The sequence below is a fragment of the Varroa destructor genome, unplaced genomic scaffold, assembly GCF_002443255.2.
Source record: "Varroa destructor unplaced genomic scaffold, Vdes_3.0 BEIS01000003.1, whole genome shotgun sequence".
Classification (NCBI taxonomy): domain Eukaryota; kingdom Metazoa; phylum Arthropoda; class Arachnida; order Mesostigmata; family Varroidae; genus Varroa; species Varroa destructor.
In genome coordinates this window covers 9,467,242-9,491,988 of record NW_019211456.1, presented here as the reverse complement: position 1 = coordinate 9,491,988, position 24,747 = coordinate 9,467,242, and the positions used below count along the sequence as shown (strand labels likewise).

Sequence of the window (24,747 nt, the reverse complement as noted above, 5' to 3'; positions counted from 1 at the left end):
GTTTCTGTGTAGATTTATATATGAACAGAATGTAAGTGGTCTTCCTTTTTGTGGGTTTATCCGTAAAAAAACCTGCTGATGATTTTTTGGATGGCAGTACCTAGAAAAGTGCAGGGGTCACATCACTGAATGGCCCCAGTTAAAGCGGCACGGCTACTGGTGCCGGCGTATTTGGCAATGTTTTTAGAATGTAACGTAAAGTTTTAGATTTGTTGATGCACACACAATGCCTTTTCAGATTCAGTTTTTACTAAATACTGCGACACGCAATAACCCTTCGTATATTCAAAATTGAACCCCACTTACAGATGTATGACATTTTATCGTAAAAACGAAAGAACTAATAAGGAGAATACTAGTAAAAATAATGCGACAGTACGGGCCGGCCGCCGACAGCAGTAGTAACCGACATTATTTAGGCAGTACAAACGACCGAATGGTAAATTAAGTGCGCTCGGCCTGTTTTCCCGCTCTGTTGACGTTATGTAAAAAATCTGATATATCAGACGCAGTATCAGTTGTTGCTTCGGTCACTATTGCCGCTAGGCTTCAAAGCAGACCGCCGCAGAGAAGGATAACAGACGAAATCGTTATAGCCGCTACCTTCATAGCACTTGTTTTCTTGTTCTTTTTCCATTATAATAAGTATTATTATCATTATTTTTTTATGTAATAATTGTTATATTCTTTTTTTGATGCTAACTAAGCAGGAAGGTGTCTTTCGCCTCGCGTCCATGACATAATAAAGACCAAATGAGAATCGAAAGTTAACATGATAGGAAGCGAGTAAAAAGTAGTCGAAAATGCCCAATGTTATTCCAACAAAAACAGGAAACAAGTACAATGTCAAATACGGTTATCATGCTGCCTGGGTCCGACTAGTAGACTTGCAAAGGGGTGAGTTTCATATGTCACTGAAGTACGAATGATGTAAAATTGAAGTTCTTTTGGAAAATAAAATTAGATATGCCTGAATATACCCAATGTCAATACCGACGCATCGGAGTCGATGAAGTACGACAAAAAGCTAATCATATTCAGAAGCAAACGTAGTAAGTCTACATTGATTACTATAGGGTAAATGTTCATTGATCCGCTAATATTCGTACATTATCATTACTTGTTGCAAAATACCACAGCTTAAACATAGTTCCATTAAAGGATGATGGGTTGACGTAACCTAGCCAAGCGTAATTACTCATCGATTCTATCATTCCGGTTCGCCATATTTAATAACAATTTCATGCCTTTCCCCAAGCTCAGGCTGCCGCAAACAATGATTTTCAAATTTTCTTTCAAAACGTCTAAGCAAAAAATTTTGCTTACTCACAGTGTAGCACAACTTATACAGATAGCGTTCTAATATTATAAATGAAGTTTGTCATTTATCAGTATCTAGCTCTGTATGTTACATGTTTCATAGATGCTGATCGCACCTGTTCCATTTGCAATTTATACTTATTTGTTAATCTATCGTTATATCAGTGTGTATCCGTTCAACTTTAATTTTCCTAGCTATCTAAGGACATCCACGTATATATACGCCATCCGTGTACGGCCCTTTTCGTTTATTGTGCCATAGCTGTTGATGTTTAATGCTGTTTTTATTGCAGCCTCATCATGTCGCTCGCGTTCGTTCTGAATTGTGACCCGTTCTTGGATAGTGACTGACTTAGCGCACAAAGTCATCATTTCCACATGAGGCTCAGCATGAGTCCGCTTGGTGATGGTTTAATGTTTATTTTCACTCTGTTCCAGACGAGGATGAACCGATTAGCTGTCTACTCAATCAGTCGACAAGTCAACAGGCCAGCCATCGAACAATAATTCCACTAACCATCAAGTCAACCCTTCGGGTTTCGGCGAAAGGCAGTGACGCCGCCTTACCACCCACTGCTGCTGCTGCTGCTGCTGCTGCTGCTGCTTAAATGACGTTGACCAGTTTACGACGTTCATCATATTGCTCGGCGATTGCGCTTTCTAATGATTTTCTCTCCGCCGCCACCTGCACGGTCTAGAATTGTCAGCAGTTGACGAGCAGCAATCGAAGAACAGCAACTGCGCGACGGCACCGAGTATTTGCGGACCTGCGGGACCAGAACTAGAGAAGTTCAGTTCTATATCTATGATCTACAGCCACCCGTGTCGTGCAGCCATAGAACAGCCGTGGGGTTGACTACGAGAGCCAGTCACGTTACTGTTTGACGCTGTTCTGTTTACTTGCCGGTAATTCGGCCGCTGAGAAGGATGGCCGCTGAGAAGGATGGCCGCTGATTGTTGCATCTAAACGGACGTATCAAATTTATCCAGAAAATTCAGCGGACAATTTACTTGTGGAAACGGAATTTCTGCGTCCCACAATTCCAACCTGAGAATTTATAATATGATAAAAGATCGGCGCATAAACACATCGAAGGACAGCGCTGTATACAAAGTATTAGTAGTAGCTAGAGGGAGGAAGCTGAAGTGTAAATGAAGTGAGAAGCACAAAGTGATACAGGTTAAATCGCATTCGCACCCAGACAGTGAGCGAGTAATTTTCCTTAAGGGAATACGCTCTGCTTTGTGCTTCTGGGGACGCTTGCCTTTTTTGCTGGAAATTGTTGATTGGGACCTTGACGAGCCTTTGTCTAGCACGACTCAGCTTAACAGATGCAACTCATCGTTGCTCGATTGTCTGAGCTCTGCGCAATTTTTGTATTGGCGAAAATGCTTTCCACATGAAAAATGATGGCAAAACTTCTATTGCACCATTACAAGATTGATGCCTTAACGACGCATTAATCCACTGGGGTAGTTAAATGTATCAGCTAAGATTTGCCGCCGCACGAATACAGCTTATATGACTCGTGATTACCTCAAACGTTGACGCATGTACAGGGTTCAGTTGTATTACCTTATCTAATTAGAATTGGTAAGTAAAGGCTGCTACTGAGGGATACAAGTTGGTTTGTCCAGTGTCATAGAGACATTACTCATTTGGCTAAAGTCAGTATCAAACTGGGTGAGGAACAGACCTCACCGGTAAACAGAATATCAATACTGACGAGACTACATATATCATTAACTATATCTATCTATTTCAATGCTTTTCACATATTACCGTGTAGGACAAATTAACTCGGCACCTGCTAGAGTTGCGTTAAAGAATCTTCATCGCTATCTCATATGCAGCCAGTACGCTTAGCTCTGAGTGTAAGATGGGCATATCAAAGCATATACGTCCTTGCGAGTGGCATAAAGTGCGGGAACCCACTTAAAGTAAGCCTTTGATTTTCTCACAAATCACTGACCCAAATTGCTGATCGTCACAGAGGACAATATGCCAAACAGCGAGGTTTATACATCATTACTGTTGTTAATTAGCATTAGTTTATTTACATTTGCCAAATTGTTGGGGGATAAATCCACAAAACGTTATTAAAAATCTCCTTCTTTAAAGGAATGCTTTACAAGTATTCATCTCTGAATTGTTTGAAAAGTCAATTTCGCGGTACCTTGTCATTGAAATTAATTCGTCTCGACAAGTATTCTAGAAATGGGATGCCCAGATACATTCAACCATTGGTGACGACCTACCTTTAAACCTAGTACGGTGGCTGTCCAGCGTTTGATCGACCTTCAGACCGTTCGGAATTTCGTTTACATCGTTTGTTGTCAATTTCTGGTCTTGTACACAGTCGATTTTAGTGACTGGACATTTTCTACGTTCTCATCATCTGTGTTGATATTTATGACTTTCCCATATGTTTTTGTACGGCTTACAAACTAGTCCTTTCTTTTGTGTTTTTACGTGTTCCACTTGGGCCGTCTGCACCTACCCCGTGTGTCTGTACGATATGCCTGTTGAAGCTTCATGAGGCAATATTTACTGGCGCGCGTTTTGTTGCCGTTTTGACCCCTTCTGCACCAAGAAATATTGACCCTTTCGGAACCATTATCAGCGAGCTGTGTATAGGTCCATATACTTCATCGTTACTACATGCCCTACAGTCACTTAGCGTCAATACAAATCAGACTAATTCATACAAATAGGGCCACATAAATCCTTATATCATACGCAGGCTATATATGTGCGTCGATGGGTCACGATCTGATAAATGTGCACTTATGAGTAAAGATTATATCTACCCAATGGTTACACCTCATGAATGTACAAAGTGTAACATCCATACACGTATTATATAGAGATTATCTTAACAAACATGGAAGACGGACAACCACGATAAGTATCTTCGCGATTCGAACATGGGAGCGTCGAACGACGGATAGAAATTCACTTGGTTCGGACTGGATTGAATGAACGAGTGAATGTGACCAATGCTTTTCATATCACAGACGATGGCAGCCCAGAAAGCTGTCAAATGCCAGGCAAAACGGGATGAGACCCAGTCGAGTGAGCGGCTAGTTCAACAAATTTATTACGAATGATCCGACTTAATAGTTGGATTCGACGATCTATAAGGAACGCGACACAACGAAAGTTATTAGCGACCGTCTTTCAATGAGGCAGTTTCCCTGGATACCTTGTGTTGGGGAGGAACTTATGATGCCGTTAGTGTTAATTTAAACAAGCGAAACAAAATATATATAAACAAAGCTACTATCCAACTTTTACTTCTACTTAGACTTCTACGATTCGCTGTAAAACGTCCGTTACGTTTCACACTGCGTGTCGTAAAAAAAATGTAAAGAAAATAATAATTACCAACATGAAAAAGCATAGTTTACATATTGTCTACTATATTATATATATATACATATTGGACTACTCTCCCCCCCTAAAACGATCTTTAACCTCGGCGGGTCAAAGATAACTGCGGTGAAACCTTTCGATAACCTGTTCTTAAACTGTGGCCAAGTGTTAAAAAAGAAATAGTACCTTGTCTAAGTTAGCAATTAACTTTTGTTGGTGACCTATACACAATGCTTGATCTGTCCAAATTCTTCCCTCAACTTTCCTAGATACTTCTGCTTTAACGGACGATGAATTAAGTAAGCATCGAATCTATAACAGGGACAGGGTTCCGTAAGTGAAAAATCGTCGAGTTATTTAATTAGAAACTATCTTACCGCCTCACCCAGCGTAGTGTCGGCGACACTCAATAGCTTGTACCTGTTCACATAAATCTATAGATGTCATGTCTACCGAATCTAAATTTGCCTTACGTGTCCTTATACTGTATTGCGGATGTCATTGCCATGATACATTGCGGCAGTTACGTCGTAGTCACGTACTAAAGTAAATAAACATATATTCTGCAGTGTACGACGGGAGCAATCTCTCGGAGACGTATTTTTGCTATCGTCCCTACCTATCGTCGACCAGGTTGTCGGGCTGGTTCCTGTAACATGATGTGTATCTTAGTGGCGTATTTCGTTGATACAACTATTTCAACTCGTAGATAGCTGGACGAACATGTCGAGAAAGACAGACGTCGTATTTAAAGGATTTAGCTATGGAGAGAAGCAATGCTACTGGTGATGACTTTCTTTTTGTCAGCAATAAATCGTTAAACACACCCTATTGACAAGTGGCAACATGGTTTACCTATCTATTTGAGCTCAAGCCGACTCTGTTCAACCGGATACGAACTATAATTGAAATTCTTTTAAAGTGAACGATATCTCTATCGTCATACGTTGGTGTAAGAAACCCTAATAAAACGTACGTCGTATAAACACAGTATCTTAGCTGTCTTTACGATTTAACTTCTTATCATGCTCGCACAAAATCGCGTGCATATGATAAGCCTTTTGTGCATACACACACAATCGATAACAATTTAACATTAAGAGTGTATGCTACATCTAATTTTGGATACTTAATTTGAATTTCCAATGTCATAGCGTGACACTCAGTGACTGTTTTGTATCGATTGACAGATTGCGTAAATTTCTCTCAAAATACGTTTATACGAAAAATCGCTTTTATCTATAATGAGCTAATTTTATCAAAAGAAGCTCGTTCGTTGTAAGGAAAAGCGAAAATAATTATTCAAGATAAACACTGAATTTTTTCAAACATGAATATCGGTGACGGGACCGACATAGCTGCACAGAGTCCATAGCAAAGCAGACTTATAAATTGTCCTGCAACCTTGCCGCACTCAACGAGCTCGTATAGGCTGGCCGTCTATTTCTGCTCTGTCCATCAAAATAGCCAGCCCAAACGCTTAACAAACAGCATTTCATAGTGCCCCTGCGGTATGAGTAAGCGCCTGCATTTACGGTTTTCTCGGCTGCATAGAAGGCTAAATGATTGCGTGTCACTTAGCGCCTTGCATGCCGTACCTTGTGGCAACTCGCCGGACGTGCAGAAGCACATATGTACTTATATGACGTTTTTCTGTTCTCGTTTTTGTGTCACCCATCCATCCATTTTGTTTGAAAGTACAGACACAACGATGCTACTCTGCTCTACATCACTAGGTGCGTTGTACCTGCGCGTACGCATAGATGGGTAGGTATCTATCTGCGCAGAACTTTCTGATCAGCATTTGTCGATACTGTGACTCTCCGACCATATACCTAACGCCTCTCTATCTTAAGATATTCCGTAATAAAGTACTAATCTTAAAACCTGTGGATGCCTACGAATGTCAATGGTGTGTCAGACAAAGGCTTGTTTTCGTCGGAGCGTCGGTGGGGCGGCAATGACGGTGACACGCACACGCATCCGAGACCAGCCATGACATGACGCAGCGTTCGTTTGTGGTGTCACAGCCAGCATTCTTCCGTGGTCAGCCACTTTTCGTTGCTTCGTAGCTTGACGCGTCCCGTTGAGCGATTCAATGAGTGCCTGTTCGTGCGCTGGCGAAGGCTTCACTTGATGGACGGACTACATCAGTAGAGCCAAACGCACTGTGTCCGTGTCGATGCTAACACAAGCGTACAGAAGGGTAAACGTTTCCTTTCGTTACAAATGAGTCTGATATCTTATTGGAGATCAGATGTACGAGGTATTATTGCAAACGGTTCGTTACTCATATCAGATCTCCTCGAGCGAATCTTTGCGATGAGGTTAACGATCAGTATGATATAACCCTGCACTGATATCGTTCGAATCTGATGATGTTTTACGCTAATTAGGTTTATTGACACTTACACGATGAGCACGAACCTAGCTATCTAGTAATTTAGGTGGTAGATCAACTATCGCCGAAGCGGCCATAGCTAACATAATCCGATGTTACAGCCGAAGCAACAGTTGAAGTTACCTAAATAAGCATCATTTAAGAGAGCAGAAGACCACGGTATAGAAACGTCTAGTTAAGCGTAACTTAAAACAGAGAAAACGATGTCCAATGAATAAAGCGTTGAAATTAAGTTGCTTTCATTGAGGCCCTGTCATCCGATGATGTTGGCCTAGCTCGGTGCCTATAATGTATTCAACGTCATCAAAGCTGAATTTCCATTTAGCGTTATTACGGCCACTTTGTGTTACAGAGGAGGGAGAGCAAGCTACTTTTGATTATGTAGGCGGTCTAACTAGATCATAGATTGATCCACTTCACGGACGCCAATGCCAATGGGCTTAGTTAGGTACACTCGCATAATTAGCCATGACGGATTATTGATTTACTGCTTCGACAGTGGAAGCGAGGGGATGCTTAGGTAGTAGTATTTATAGTAAGAAACATCACTACTATCATACTAGTCTGTATAGACGTGAGAATTTCTTATAAGAAGTTGACCAGTTATAAAGTGAGGCGCTCCTTTAAAAATAAATGAGTATGTAACGCTCGAATGAATCAAAATCTCGGATGTCATTTTTGTATTCAAATACAGCCCTGATTAGTTTAGAGAGGTCAAAAAGCAGCTTCGTCCTAGCAGACCCATATAGAGTTAGCTCTCAAGAACGAATCTGTCGTTTTTTTTTTATTGTTGGTAGCGTCTACGCGTCCGATCATAGGGCCCATTTTAAAAGCACCGGGACCATAGGCTCGAACGCGGTACTATTGGGCCAAAAAAAATACCTATGCAACTTAACGTTATGCAATGAGCTACGCCATAGTGTAGATTAATCAAAAACAATAACAATAATTTTGTAAACGTTAAAAATATTAGGCAATTCATATAATTAAAGAAAAGTTTGAGACACGAACTGCAACGAATGCTAGCGCCATATTTTTTTTCCCATTAAACGCGAGAGAGGATTAAGAGAGGATTTTTGTGGGTGTAAATATCAATATCACTAAATTTCCTACTACGTGCGTCCTGCTTGCTCACAAAGTGAACGTTTCCCTAAGCATTTCAAACAAGTTTACGCTGACTAGCTCGCTAACCAGATCAATGTTTCTAAAATGGGCTCAGAGAGCCAAGGTAGGCGCTTCAGGTGTCCTTAAATTTCGGTTCGAGCTATTCAATTGGCTCTCTCGCGTAGCGTCCTCCGCGTGAAGTCCGAGAATGGCGTTTGACGGTACTGTCAGACCTAATGACAATTGATGTTCGCGTCTCGATGTTCGGCGGTAAGTTCTCCGGAGACGTGTCGATCGCAGTTGTCACAAGAAGCGGTATCAATCAGGTGTAGAATGCAGCCGCAATGAACTACAGAAGAGACGGATTGATCTGAGGGTGCCACAGATTTAATGGTCGCATGAAACAGAATCAAATACCACCGCGGCCAAATCATTCGTTTACGTTGTTTGGGAAGAAGATTTGTGACGTTCGTTCTACTGATCATGATAGTAAACATCGAACAGTTTATCTGGAATGTTTTTGGCTGAGCGTCAAAAACTACACCGAAATTTGGGCGCACAATAAGGCCTATTATTTGAGATCGATAGCGGAACTATCCGTGTCGAAATCGAACATATCGGAATAGCTCAGTGTCTCAGACGCTACAGTGGAGGTGTCGTCTTGTGTTCAAAATTCTTATATTAACACACTCGACTGTCCTAAATAATGGTTTGACTGGTGATTGTTGTTAATCATAACATGGTATACGAGTCGTCGTACAGCGAAGTTAGATAGATGCCTAGGGCTTTTAGTCTAGTTGATGCTGCTGATTATTTAACAAACGATCACAAACACGCAAGTTCTAATTACCAATCGTAATTACGCGCTGTACACTTGTTTGTAAACGTCGGTATATGAGTCGTCCATACAAACTAAAGGGTCCAGCGATAAAACCGGAGTATTCGCTCAACGAACTTGAACGAGCGGATACTCCATCGACATACCCTGTTCCACATCTTGTTAGCTGGTTTTTCCTCTAGGCGTTTCGAGTATGCTTTTTTCAAATGTTCGCCTTCGACTGATCGATTCGTGTCCAAAAAACGGAGGCCTCCTTGCGCGCATTGAGCGTTGGACATTTCGCCCACTTTTCTGGCGAGCAAAAAAGTCGCACGTAAAAATACTGACCCACGGAGCAGCAAACAGCCAGCCGCCCCAACAATACCCCCTACCATTGCCCACACAGCCGTGTTCAATCTACAAATCGCCTCCAAATTCCCTGACTTGGATTTTTTTATAGCTCCACCGGCTGTACACTATCTCTTACCTGAGTTTTCTACGACACCGTCAGACAAACAGCAGATGATAGCGTAAAGCGTCACGAAATGTGTTTTTAGTAATTGTTGCGTCTTGCTGGTAGTACTACCGCTGGTTAGAACTCCTGTTCGTAAGCAGCTAACAGCTTTTAGAATGTCAGATGTGTGATTATAGGCCGTGTGCTCACACTTCATCATCACCCAATTGCTAAGCATTCGTGAAGGCCGCCGTGGTCTGTTATTGTAGTCACCTGATCAGAGGAACGAGGCTTCGACTGCTTGCGGCGCCGATATCGTTTTGTCCTGTTCCTCCTGAGAACAGTGACTAATTTCCAATCTGCGACAGATTTGTTTTCGCGCAAGCGCGTACGCACGTCCTGACACACGTACTCACGAATGATGAGCAGACTTATATTCCGTTTAGCTGTCATCTGACGATACGCAGTCCGGTTTTTTCTTTGTTGATGAATCTAGTTGATTAAAGTTGTTGTTGGCGTTGTCGCATCGAGATCTGTCTCTCGATATATCCATCCATGATGGTTTTTGCTGTTTCACCTATTCCTTACAGACACATCAGGTAAATCAGTTAGTGCGGGCCTTTCTACTGATAGCGTCTTGGCTGCTTTTGATTAGCGTTGAATAGCTAGAAAATAGGAACAAGCTTCAATGGGCCTTGTAACAAAGGCGCTCGTTCCTGTTCTGTCTGTTTGATGCCTATTGCTATGTCTTCGCTGTCGAATTGTCGTGTCGTTAGCTTTGTGTTGTGTTGTTAGTAAAGTGTTGTTGTTGTTGTTGTTGCTGTTGGCGGCGTGACGGGACAACTTCAGCGCGCTGTCGTTGCCGTCATCGGTCCTTTCCTCATATCGGTGCTAGTGGCAAAGTCTTGTCCAATCGTTTGTTTGTCGCTCGAGTGACACCAAAAGTCAAAGGCACGTAGCTTACGAGCGGCATCAATTGAACCACGAACAAATCCCCAATCGAAAGACAGATCGAACGGAAGACAGCCTAGCGCACGAAACAACTGCGTCGACACGGATAGCAATAACGATGTGTGTAGTTTCTACCATTAGCATCAACGTTGTTGTTGTACGACAGTCATTCTTTCGTATTCCTCCCCATATGGATTCTCTTTGATATCTAGAAGCGTATCAGGGGCGTAAAGACATCGTTACAGCATAAACCAGTTTCTCGCTTTTTTTTTTTTTATGGCATTATACTCCTCCGACTGGAGCAAACGAATGTAATCAAACACAAAAAAAATTTACCTATCGGATTACCTAGAATCTGAAAACATCTTGCTGTATATAGTACACATGTATCGATGAATTTTTGTTTAGTTAACAACAAACCGTGCGTTAGTGCACATGGTGACACTACCCGACTACCCCTTTACAGCGATGGTGCCATCATCCAGACAAGGAGTTATAATTCCAGATGCGAATTTTATTATTTGTTTCTTTTTCGTTAAACGGCACACTTAAATAAATCCTGGTTATAAACTTCATGCATATACCATAATCACGGATTATATATAGTGCTAGGTGTATGTTGTAGTAGACGCTTCGCCTTGTCGAATAGGAAGGTCAGTTTTCTGCTCAGGTGCTTGCTGGATATCATCAATGAAATATCTTAATGTGCCCCATCGGACCCTCAGAAAAGATCGACTCTTCAAGAAACTATGTTAAGCGGGTTGTATATCTGTGTGCGCGTCTACAGCTGGCAGATCACACACGGCCTAGCATATACTAGGCCGAATCTTTGGCCCACAGTAGCATAACCCTAGGGTCAGTTTTGTATCCGCCTCGTCAGTCTTGCGCACAGGGCCTAACTCGGCTGGCCAGTAATAGCTGTATAACAGGACGGGTCGGTGGACGGGGAAAAACTCTTGATCGACGAGGAGATTCGTTAAAGTAAGAGGACGTCGGGTGGCGTGCAGGCCTCTCCATAGCTCCGATAGGAACAAACGTCAGGGTGCGAGGTAGAAGCCTCGTTTCCTCTATGCGTTTTTCCTTTGCGATCTCCACCTCCCCAGGCTCTTCCAATTTTCTTCGCACAGTTGGGACTTCGCTAACTAAACTTGTCTAGAAAACGCAGCCTTTTGCACAGCAGAAGTGCAATCAGGCTCACGCGAGCCGACGGCTGTCAAGGACAAGAAAGAACAAAGTTACTCACTTAGCGTGTAGTATTATCAACATACGATCTTAAAGTGCTGTGATTAACGAAACTTTGGATCGCGTTGTTCGTATCACAGTTATTTGTGGCACATTTTCTAGGCGGACTGATAGAGATTTTTTGAAACTGAACACGCTAAAGTAACATATAAATGAAGATACGATCGAGAACGCCATTGATACTGGAATAAAGTTGTTATTAGATGTAATTTAAAACACATAAAAAGTACAATGTATCATATATAGGAATTCTGCTGCGAGCTACTTTCAAGTGGCGATTTACAATTTTCGGCCCCGAAAATGGGTTAGAAGCCTGGGAAAAAGAAGAGTTTAGGTAATGAAACACGCTAGCAATAATCTGGCCGCTAATATATTTTTAGACATTGAATTCACTATACATCTCTTATGGTGATAACTGTGCTACGTGCAGCTGGGCCGAAGTACGAAGTACAAACCTTGCGGGCTCCCATAGGATGAGTCTGAGGCCGAGACAAGAACAGCGAAGAGGTGCGAGGGTATCGCACGAGGGAACTGTCGTTTGCGCGATCCTCGTTCGAAAAATTTAGTTCAGTCAACACAAATGTTTCAAATTTATTGTTTTGCTTTCGCCCGCCTGTGAACAGGCACGCCATTGGACATCTGAAACCAAAGTCGCCTATGTCAGGTTGGGGGTCATGCATATTAGGGGAAGTCGCAATTTCAATAGAAGAGTTATTTATTTCTAGCCTATGCCAGCTATGGGTTACATCAGAGCTTAGCCCTGAGCGAATTGCTAACGATGAACCAACCGCGACAAAATACCGCCGCCATCGCCGCTTCCGTGCAACCAATAACGGAGTGTTTTGCTTACGGAAATGGAACTAACGTTTCGATGGTTATATATTTCATGCATATACAACATACACCCATATACGGAGATACGATACGCACTTGTAATAACTAAGCACGTTGAATCATAATCAATCTCTCTTTCTCTCTCCCTACCCTGTACTTCTCTTTTTACCCCCCCCCCCTCCCCCGAAATCGTGCTGTTGTATTTCCCTTCATCTCTTTCATAGATCCTTGTAAACGACCCCAAACACATTGGATAATATGAAGGAACATAGCCATGTACGAGCCAATATGTCGACCGCGTGATTGAAGGTGCGTCTGTGTGTGGTCCATGCGGATGATGGAGTGGCTGGTCGCTGCTGGGTATCACGCGGATGAGACTCTTTGCCGCCGCCGCCGCCGGCGTCATTTGCGGAGTACAGCGAACCGAAGGATTTGAAGACGAGTTGAGGTTAGGGCGGCGGCGTTGTCGGTGGCTAAAGCAAAGGCCTGTGGCCTATTCAACCACAGAGACAGACTCGCGTACACTATTACTACCCCTACTACAATATTCATCTACCTAGCGAGTTTTCACCAACCAGTTCAAGAACATTTAGGTTCATTTCGAACAAGCGGAATAACGTTATGGAACCCAGAAAAACTGTTAACTCATCTTGTAGATACATGCATCTAGATATAGTACAAACATTGACTTTTAGTTAGTGTTGCGTAGATACAGTAGCAACACTTCCCACGCACCACCCCACCCCACCCCACCCATTGTCAACTGGCGGAGCTACACACAACTGACTTTGGGGTGAACACCGAGGGTTATTCTTATTTAGTTTGAGAGAAAGTTCATCCCTCCGGATGATGCTGCTCATTTAGCTGGCGATCGGCTGAACAGAAAATTTGTCCATTTATCAATAGTTCATTCTAATTTGTTCGCAGTTACGAGACGATTAAATGCATGCATAAACGATGCATCGATATCGTATCTGCCTTTCGTGGATGCACGAAGGGTGTGCTATAAAAACACTTTACGAGACGTAACGATAGCAAAAGTTTACAGTCCAAGAGTTCCGGTAAAGTAGTTAGATGTTGGTAAGTTAAGCCGCGTCTTGAAGGTGTGAAGCTATCAAATCGATATTTTTCCAAATTTTTTTCAAACTAATATAATTGTTTACTGAAAACCAAGTTAAGGTCAGGCTTTTTGAAGGCTTTAGTAAATATAGTAGACATTTTGCAGATGGCCGCCAGCTAGATAGAAACACGCGACAAGGTCTATTATGTGAGAACATGTCGGCTTTATAATATATACTCGTATTTCATCGGTAGACAGTAAACTTACTATGCAACGACCGATTGCAGATAAGACATCTGAATGAATGTTTGATTTGACGAAATAGGTAAAGATGGCCCCATAGTGGACCACCACTAACGCCCACCTTCTTATTATCTAGTCTATTTTAAAATTATCCTACCATAAACAAAACATATTAGCGATTGGGCGCAATCGAAGAACGTAGTACACAGGGTTCGATATGATGATTGCTCGATCAGAGTCATCAAGTTCTTCGCGCCTCTATCCTGTACATTGTCGTTTGTCAATTAAATTATTCAACTATGAGATACCGTATACGACAAGATAGCATTTGAATAAAAGTATGGACAGTGAAAAGCTTTAATTGGAACTATATTCCCAGTGCGACCTCCGATGGTTAAGCTTCATGTATTAAATAGTGGGCACCGTTTCGCATGACAAATGTGATTCGACAGTGAGATCCATCCGTAGATGCAATTTGCTAGAGATGGTCAATTTGATTATCCCGTTAGATTATCTTACCGCCATCTAAATTCTTCACCTGGCTTGTCCACAGAAAGATCCGGCCGCAATCGCTTAAACTGGCCTCGTGAGCCGTCTGTCCATTAAGGTGCCAGATCTAGCTGTAAGATCACGTACCCCGATTTCCGACTTGGCCTAGACCAGATTGCTGCTCTCCGACGACTGAAGTCGTTGTTCGTTGATTGTCCACGAGAGTGACATGCTGCCCTCTCTTGCACTACCTCACTACTTCAAAGTCACCAGGGGTTCTCTAGGTATCCGGATCAAAGATAAGAAAAGGCCACTTCCGACCAAGAAGACTACCGCTGAGAGCAGACTTCAAGATAACATCTGCTTATTGATTCGATATCGCATAGAACGAAAATTGGCATATATTTCGTGTGCCCTATTCTAGACATGATACTGCTTGTCTTTTTTAATTCTTATTTATGTCGCGTTGCTTCTTAGTAATCTGCTTGCATAATCTTGAAATGTGCATTGGCACCTTAAAGCTTATCACTTATTATAACTATTGATAACTGGTTTACATTAACGCGTGTTACGTCAAAAAGCAAAGCAACAATGTCATACCGTTTGACGCGGATGCGGCTTTCCCATTATTATAGGCTATTCGTAGTATAGTAACCATAAAAAACAGCGCTCTTACATTTCTTACCGATATCCGAAGTACGGGAAAGTTCTAGCTGAGCTAAATACCGTACACGCATACTGGGTTGTTTTTCGTTATGGACTAGAAGCAGAGCACGTTTGAGACAAACTGGTCCACCATTTGCACCAGCTGGGTCTTAGGCCTATATCAAAACTTCGCATAGATCCGCCTATAATTGCGTAGCATATTTAACGTCTTATTGCCTAATTCAGAAGGAGCGAGCACATTTTACTTGCTTTCAAATTAAATACCATCGTTTAATATTTAACGCATAACTTATTTTCTGTAGATCGCTACTCTGTAGAGTAGGCTTCCAATTTTCTCTAAAAATGGTCTACCTTTATACGTATACTGAATAGCAACGTTAAGACTAGCATGTACATGTTTAATGTCAATCTATGGGATTTGCTATATAGTAATGCGCGCTATGTACACGTCTCTGATGGTCCTGTAGGGAAAACGGGATCAGTAATAGAGAGTTGTTGCCCCTTAAAACTTTTATCTTATTGCGCATACAGACCTGTCCATCATAAACGGTAAACGCCTTAGCCTCTACCTAACTCTGCCAGTAGGTTTTTACCGGCGCTTCCCTCTACGTACTGTATTATACATGTCCAACCCAGATCCACATACGTGTGCGAGCGTCTTAACGGACGCGTCATTACATACACATACACATACACAAATATGTATCGATGTGACATATCAATAACTACGTATCTCATGTATAACAAGCATATATTTAGGTAAACAGGTTCGAGCAGATGTCAAAGATGGCATCGTGAAGGCAAATTCCGACGTCCCGGATGATGCTACCGACACAAGATTCAGCTAACTCGACTCTTTCCCCATGTTGACGTTCGCGTAGTGCTATGATATCGTACATCCAGCAGTTTGGATCTACGTATATTGCCTATATTTCACACTGAAATATCCTTAAGAGGCTCACAGTCTAATACAAGCTGTGGCGCTAGCTCAGACCAGGCAACGTAGGCTACAAGCTATAATAATCAGCCATATCGACAAACAAAAAAACAATCCGAAAGGTCAAACTCGTGCCTATCCGCACTTAGGTACTGCCTAAGATATGTTCGTACCCTTCTGTTCAATTGGCCGGTGGGCTATCGTCAGTTATCACGCTTCATCTGATCTCGGCTTCGACTGATTTCGAGGTTAACGGCCACAGCAGTGAAAATGTATTCGACTATACAAATATCGAATAGGGGACGCTAGTCCTTAGTGAAGGTTGAGCCTATGTGTTACAGGTTCCAGTCCTGAAAGAGCTCCGACGTTGGCCTTCCGTATTGGTCCAAAAATGTTAAACAGGCTGAACAATGGTTCCTGCTCATAATAATCTAGTATGCATAACCTCTATGCCAATTTCGACTTGAAAGGCAGCAGTATATGGAGAACAGGCCAATCGGCACACTATACGCACATAAAATCTGCAGAGTCGTCATCAATTCTGGCCGGTAATGGTAACGGACGGAGGGATGCGTTGGACTAACATCATCGGTGGCGGAATGTGCGGTAGTTAAGCGTGATGCTACCTTGGTAGATTTCACGCAGTTTTTGTCGATCGGGTGTTGATAGTTGATTTACAACTCGATCCTATCCACACTAGGCCTCCCGTACAGGAAACGATGACCTGGTCACGCTTGATTAACTGAATTGTCCCTTAATCGCCCCCTGGCTGACACTAAGGAAATTATGCTGATTCGTGCTAGTAGGCGACCCTGTCTTCAGTTGTACGTACATATCCATGCAAAGCAGGTTTAATAAAATTGTTATCTTCATCTTGACCATCATCATCGACACCACCGTTAACGTCGTAGTCGTCACAGCGAAAAGGCCAGCACCAAACCAAATGTGAGTCAGAGATCAAGCGGGAATTACCATATCTTTATCGAGGTGACGTAGGCACGAGGACACGCACCGATACTAACATCGAATTAACCGATCTTTATTGTAGTCGGTAGTTTCTAAAATAATTATTGTAATGCCCAAGCCCCTACGTGAGCACCATAACATATCACCACACGCATACAGCTCTTATTAGATTACTAGTTTTAGTTACGATATGGCTAGTTTTATAGAATCTCGTAAAGCCGTTGCACCAGTGATTGCGATGTAGGAAAAAACAAGCTAGACATGTTTATTCGGGCCGTATTCGACCGTCGCCAATTAGGCTTTCTCTTATAATCTGGAGATAAGGTCTTGCTACGCTAATACGCGGTTCATCTGAAAATGATCGGGTACCTCACGATCACTTTTCTTCATAAACTGTCAAAGAATTTCAGCTGTGTGACAAACTGTCCTGAAGTCTGAGTAAACTTCTAGACGACCGGGCCGAAACAAACTGAGCGTTTTAATCAGCATAACTGATTAAGCATCTATCGATCCTTTCATGGTCGTTTATGAGGCGCACTTTACCTCGTTGATTAGGAGTTGCTGAGAAGGCAGCGGCTTGGTCCTTTTATGTCGACGACGCTTACGTCGGTTCCCTTTTCAAGTGGAAAGTGATAAGGCGGCTTAGAAGGCCGACAGGGACATATGGCAATATAAAAGAATAGGTACCAAAAAGGTCAAAAGATGTGTGAAGGCTGTGAAAGAGCGAAACGCAAAGGACTAACGACTTAAGACGTGGTTGCTTTCTTTTTATTAGATAGAACAGTAAATTGTCTTGTCGAATTGTCGTCCAAACTAAGATAGCACTCACCTTGCAGCTGATTTTGAAGATATATGACCCATCGGACTCCGCTCGAATGGGTCACTTATATGGGAACTACATTGACATTTGGCCCATTGCAAATAGTCGTACCTGATTGCGTTGATCGAAGAGGACGACATGCAGTAATGATCTGCATTGATCTGGCCGGTCTAATTGCCGACAATCTGACCGGACCACTTTCCAGTCGATTGATTAAGTACACAAGGTTTAGATTTTCCATTGGCACAGTGTACATTCAAAGTGAACGCTTAGTTCTGCGTCTAGCAGTAAAAGACGAGTGAAACAGAATTCAATATGCATCACGCTCCTGCGCTAGTGGGCGCTTGTAGACATCTGCTGACCCATGTACGACGACTCACTGCCGGATCTTGGCTTTCATCGCGGTGGGTCCAGTAAAATGAAGCCTCCAAAGCCAAAACACGTTTATTTGTAAATATTCCGTTAGAGCCAATGAGTACGCCAGCCCTTGTTGTTACGGTCGTTATCGTAGCTATTAAAAACCGTAGCACACTTATGTATAGGTGAAATTTATTGTCGCTAACGCTCAACTCGTTCGCGGGGCGTAAGTTCGATAGCTTCACGGGGCGTTACCATCCAGTAGGGCTTGTTACTCTTTCTAGCTTCAGCCTGGGGATCATTGCTGGCACTTGATGTCATCATACCAAGGGCGCAAACTCCCCGAACGTGTCGTTCACGAACATAGATGGCCTCCTTTTCTATGACATTGCAGTGTGCCACGAAGGACAGGCGTCGAGCGTAATCAAATTTAGCATCACATCTAATTACCACCACAATGAGCGATATGACATCCAGAATACACAAAAAAATCTGGGGCAATGTCAACGAGAGCGATTCATTACAGGATGATTATAGCTGTGACAGACAACTTGATAATTGTGATGACCACAAGTTAAAGTTAGTTGATCACTTCTACAGTTATATTGAGCTGTTATGTGCTTACGGTTCCCTATTCGCTGATCTTTTTTGTTCAAAAGCCTACCATAGATAGAAAAAGACGTTGCGCGTGATATCCGAACGTATCGCTCTCCAGGGGCGTTCGCTAAATAAAGATGCCCGCTATGAGCTAACGGAAGCGTTTCGATTGTTACTCCCGGTATCACCGTTAGACGTTGTATCACACAGCTGCCTCCCAGCATGAAACGAAATATGCCCACGCCCGGACTAGAACACAGACCACCACGTCTATCCGACTCAGCTGTCTAACACGTTACCCAGCACGCCATCACGGGTACAGGTTACTACTATAGGCTGCGTTAACTGCTGTTAACTTTAAGGTGATTTACAAGGGGTTTTGATTGCTACTGTTTTCGTCAGCGTGATAGTGTACTATTTTTTAGACGAACATCACACCAAACCAAGTCATGGGTTCTTTTTGCGACACCTTAATTGCATCTTATGCAAGGAAAAATATTATGCGGCGCTTCGTTTCGCATCATCCCGTATTTTCGGATTCGGTCGACCCAGCCCGCAGCAACGGCATAGGCCACCGCGTAACGCGTATCATACCGCTCTTGCCTACGAAAATCAACGACAAATTTAACAACCAAATAGCCTTTTTTTTTCAGTCAAATTATCTTTCTACGCTTCACTACGACGCGAATCAGTCAATGCTGTTACAGTATGACAGTCGAGTGACACTGAACCACCTCCTCCGTTGTCTCTAGCCTTGTCCTGCCTACCGAGAGCCTCCGTGCCATTGTCCCATTAGGGTGCCTGGGTGGCTCCCATCGTCAGTGCGATTGGGCCTGTGTCATTATCTCGACATTTGTGTTACTACTGCTGTGCCAATAGCCCTGCCGCTGTTGACGTTCGTGTAGGATTGTGTATCTATTTCTCGTTCAAGTGTTTATTATCCGTGATCATTTCCTGAGCTACTCCCGCGGTGGCGGCCGCGGCGGCTGACGACGTACTCGAACCGTTCTTCGCTGCTGCACTGGTAGTGGTGGCGGATGACGATGCGACAACGACTTTAATGTAATATATTGCCAAAAGAAAAGAAGAGGCGGTCCTACAGCGCACGTCGTAGCGACGCTAGTAATAGCAGTGGATGGCAACTGTGCGTTGGGATTGTTGCCGTTCGGAGCTCGGTGGCTCGTTCGCTCAGCCCATCTGGCCGCCAGCTACAAATGATCGGTGGCAGCGTTGTTTGCCTACAATTATTACTTCAACCATTAGCATTATTACTGCCGTTGCAGTGGCTGTCGCCATTGTATACTTTAGCTTTGACGATGTGATTCGTCAGCCACTCATCCAGCAGTGTGCCATCTTCAGTAGGCAATATTGTCATGTCACCGACATCGTTTTCTCACTCCCGGCGCGGCTTAGGTATATATTTGTGTGACCGGCCAGCCAAAACAGATCATGGTGACCTAATGACGATATGGATAACATTGCTCAGAGGCGGATACATCGCGCGGACTAGAGACAATGCTTGTCGCGGCACTGGGAACTCCTTCCGGTGTTCCCTTCGACGGCGGCTGCAGTTCTCGTCACCATCATTGGCTATTACGCTCTTCATACATATAATGCTCTTAGGTTTACATATGCAGCTAGCTGGCTATCGACCATTCAGATGCCGGCCACAGCAATAGCGATAGCATCGACTAGCAAGACATGTCTGCGAAAACTTGTGCGTCCATCCAGTCTGGCTTCGCTGCTCTAGGAAACAAGACAGATAAGTAGCACGTTACGATGACGACTGCTGTGGGACACATGTTCAATTAAGCGTCAAAGGAACTAAGGCTGGAATAACAAAAGTAGAGAGCTTCAGCGATCACGATATCTTCACGATGATGATGATGCTGGCGACAGAACCACTGACAAGCTTCATGGTTGAGTCACATACGAACGCAGCCGCAAACCAGAAGTAAACATGTACTTATTGAAAATTATACTTTAGTAGCGGTAAAATACACGCTCCAGAGCGGCATAAAGAGATCGACAATAAAATCGCAGCGAAGCTGTCGATGACAAAGCATTAATATGGCTTGCAGCTGGTTTGTCTTCGTTTGTTCGGTACAACTTACGTTTTGATTTTTTTTTATGCAGTTTGTCGTTGATCCGAGCAGCTGCGCTGATTAAACTGTTTGTAACTGATTTATCAGTCTAAGTTATTCCTTGTGCATTTTTCCTAATAGAGAAAAAAATACATTCAACACGGCCTAGCAATACTAGTACGTCTTTTATCCGCTAGTGACATACTGCTACAGATGGATGGATGGATGGATTTGGTAAAGCTAATCATTGTCGACACGGGCATCAGTAGATAATGGGATATTTCGTACTAAATATAACCAATTCTGATCGTACTTTACCAGCTAATAATTAAATTTGAGGTCTATGTGAAATGCTCATATCTTGGGTGAACAGGCTGTCCCCGAAGGCCAGACGGGCAGCGTCTTCTTTGCAAGTCAAGCATTTTGTAGTTGATCTCACCGTATCATCGCCCGTTCTTTCGACTGTTTGTTTTTCGTACTATAGCATAGAAAGTTGTCAACATCGGGACGCTAAGGGATTGTTCCATTACCCTAGCTAAATTATACTTGACTGGATTGGTTCATCGGCGACGACGCACTTATGTTCTCGTGTTCTATCCGTTTGACGTATGTCAATTATATATATATATACATGTTTGAGTGTGCGTATTCTGTCTGACATCTTCCTCAAGGTGAGCTTCTCCTTCTACTCGTGATCGCGCTGTCCATTGAATGGTTACTTTTCACCCTTTTGGTGCCGTAACGCACGCAGATTAGACATATTCAGTTGGGCATTCACGAGATGGATCTCCGTGATCATCTGTAGCAACAGTCGACAGCTAAAAATCTACCTCTACTGCCGTAGCTTTTTTTTTTTCTGACAGAGTGAACGCTTTGTGGACACCAATGTAAATGTGTGACTATCATCTAGTTCATAAAAGCTCTGATTCGACCATCAGTAGCAGCACAGCAGCATTCACATACTACAGCTTGCACACGGTAAACAAACCGCACAGAGACCGTCGTGGCCACAACGACGACGGGAAGACGACCTACACGCTGAGCGCTGTGCATTCCTCGTTCATGTGCCTAGAGTAATCGCTGTTCTCTAGACAAACGGCAACCGGGAAGCTTCAAGATACGGATAGGGGGAGGAGATAGTGGAAACGACGACGACGACAACAAAAAGATAGATAAAAAGGACGATGAACGAAACCAGTCGGTCTAGCTAGAAAGGTAAAGCCAAAACTTGCTGGCTAGCTAGCTAGCTTCGACTTCAGAAATTGAAACTTCTCCGTGGCGGTAATGAAAGGAGTATAATGATAGGCACTCTTTGGTAACACCTCACACCGCACAGGACGCAGCAGAACGTCCACACGGCATGCGGCCGCTGCTAGGAATAATGAGTTTATCTATCAAAGTGAACTACAATCACAATGATGAGTAAAATAGGTGCGGCCGCAAGGCCAACACTGGTGGACTATGCCATGGTAATGGTACGCATCTGCGTTAGCGAAAGATGAAAAGTCGATAGAGAATGGGAAACATTTAAAGGACAAGAGAAACAACGGGATAGATGCCTTGTTACGATTCGGTATAATAGAAACTGCGGCCTCCACCTGTATGTGCCTTCGGCGATCGTTCACCACCCGCAGAGTTTTCGCACCGTCAATAGATGATCAGTAACAGTAGAAAAAGTAATTTTTTGAAAATATCTATGCTGTTTGACTAGTGGACAAGCATTGATTTGTTCATACACACACACACAGATACGCTGCCTCGCTATGTTCGGTGCAAGGCAGTGTCCCGGTGACAAACGAGGCAGGAAACTATGATGTAGGACGAACTTGGGTTAGGCTGATGCTAGATGATTTCGACATAGGACATACTGGCATGCTCGTTTTTATGATTACAAATTTTCTGCTATCACAACGCAAACGGCCTTTTTGTTTGAAATAGAAAAATATTAACAAGTACTAGCTGTCTATTACAAGCTTCAACGGCCAACGCCGATAAAATTGTCCCAAACTTACGGTCTAATAATCGCTATAGGAACTGTGAAGAATATGTAATATTATGTAGATGTATTTCCTATTCGAATCTATTCAGATGATACGGTAGGAATTATATGTTGAAGACTAACCTGTATTAGCCTCGGCATCCTTTGAAAGGTTTGAAGTTACCTAATAATGCTGCCATTGTCAAATCAAGCGGCATAGCAATCGTCTATATAGAAAATAAGTCAATTGTAACTTGGCAATTCTTGAATGCCATTATATAATAATAATTCTGATCGAACGGTTAATTTTACCTATACTAAGCCTAGAATGCTTTTGGAAGCCGGTATCTAGAAAATCATTTACCTTTATCTATTTTCATTAATTTAATTTAAAGCAGACAATTATCATATCTACCGTAATGGTTCGGCAGATGTCGTTCACGAAGTGCCGAAAGGGCACTTCGGAAATCACCGGTGTCTAATCGTGGCTAGGACGCCGAACTCACAACCATCAAGGTTTCCGATGTGATACTCGGCCGAGAATCAGGGATTTTTAACTTATTCGAGTTCTCAACTTCATTCCACCATGCAGTTGCATATGACTAGCGTCTATCTCATCCCACTGAAGTGTTTTAGCCATTACTGAAAAAGTCGTAGAGCCTGTCTCCGTATCTACACGTGTTTAGTGCTAATACAGAGTCTACGCTATGTAAACCATCGAGCATGCTCTTCCAGCCGGTCAAACTACGATAACCTATCGACGACAGGCTTATTGATATATTAGAGACGTGCATTATACGGCGTCCAAAAATAGTGCCCAAAAAGAGGGCAAAACTGCTGAGGTATCCTATACACAAAGCTCATAATAGGATATTCTTCCGTTCATTTCCTGTTATTTTACTTTCATCAACATTCTCTTTGTAATTTCACCACACTTGAGACCTAGTCCGAACTCTAACGCCGCTTGCCGTAGCTAGGCGGGCTTGACTACGTGGTACGCTAACCATGTGATGGTCACTCAATTAAGATGTCGTTGAGTCCAGACTAAATCAGACGACTTCAGTATCTATCTCGATGCATTGCACTGAGGGTGCTAGACGATGTCTCAAATCAAACGAACCAACCCGACTCTATTTGTAAATAGATAATTGTCGGCTCATCAAGCTAACACGGATTATTGCTACCGTTTTTATTTTTCCTATTAATTAATTCGTGTTATGTTGAGAGAACAATTGCGATTGTTGATTGATTGGTTTTAATTAACCGTTAAATGGCCTAACGCTATTGGTCACGTGATGCATTGTTTTCAGTTGAACGCTGTCGTGCTGCAAATAGGGCAGCATCCAGCCAGCCGGCCACCCAGTCGGTTCGCCTGCTCCCATGTCAAGTCACCTGGACGGTTTCTCCCTGAATGCAGCCGTCCGTCTACCGCCAACGAGCCCGTTTCCGTTCATACATCGACGTGTACATATCATCACACACAGCACATTGGCTGGCACAGACATCCAAGTACACGCACGAACCGTACGGTTATTGCAGTTATATGCGTTAGTGCCTCTATCAAGTAGTTGAGCATGGGTTTTTGTTGACGCCTGACGTTATTTCGTCTCGTATGTACGAATCATCAGCGAACACTGAGAAGGCAGATCTCCGAGTGAACAAATTGAAAGCATGCGTGATCCGGTCCAATCTTGTTAGCGACCTCCCAGAGGCAACAACGACACTAACAACTTACAAGCCACTTGTTCTCCGGCAGCGCGAGAGACGGTTACATGTATGCTGTCCGCACAGTGGCCGTCGTCGTTGCCAGGCCGGTAGTAACTAGCTCGGTGTCAGAGAGACGTTTTTTTCATTGGCATCGACTTGTGCTGCTGACGAGAGATAGGTATCGCCTCTGAGCTCCGTGGCTACGGGGCTACTGAATACGTACGTTTCGCAAATAAGCATCTAGAAGTCACAGACACCGCCACGGCTCGTATTGTACCAGAATCACTACCTCTCGTTAGAACCGCCAACAATTGATCATCTAACACCCGGCCAACAGAAGAAGG

General features: G+C 43.1%; 1 long non-coding RNA gene across 1 annotated transcript; it reads right to left on the bottom strand.

Annotated features, from left to right (window-relative positions):
* Window positions 1-10,945: 10,945 nt before the first annotated feature.
* Window positions 10,946-20,908, bottom strand: LOC147756496 (uncharacterized). Its single transcript, XR_015323637.1, has 3 exons — window positions 20,749-20,908; window positions 12,121-12,304; window positions 10,946-11,633 (listed from the first exon to the last, which is right to left on the bottom strand). It is a non-coding gene; the product is annotated as an uncharacterized LOC147756496 (long non-coding RNA).
* Window positions 20,909-24,747: the final 3,839 nt, after the last annotated feature.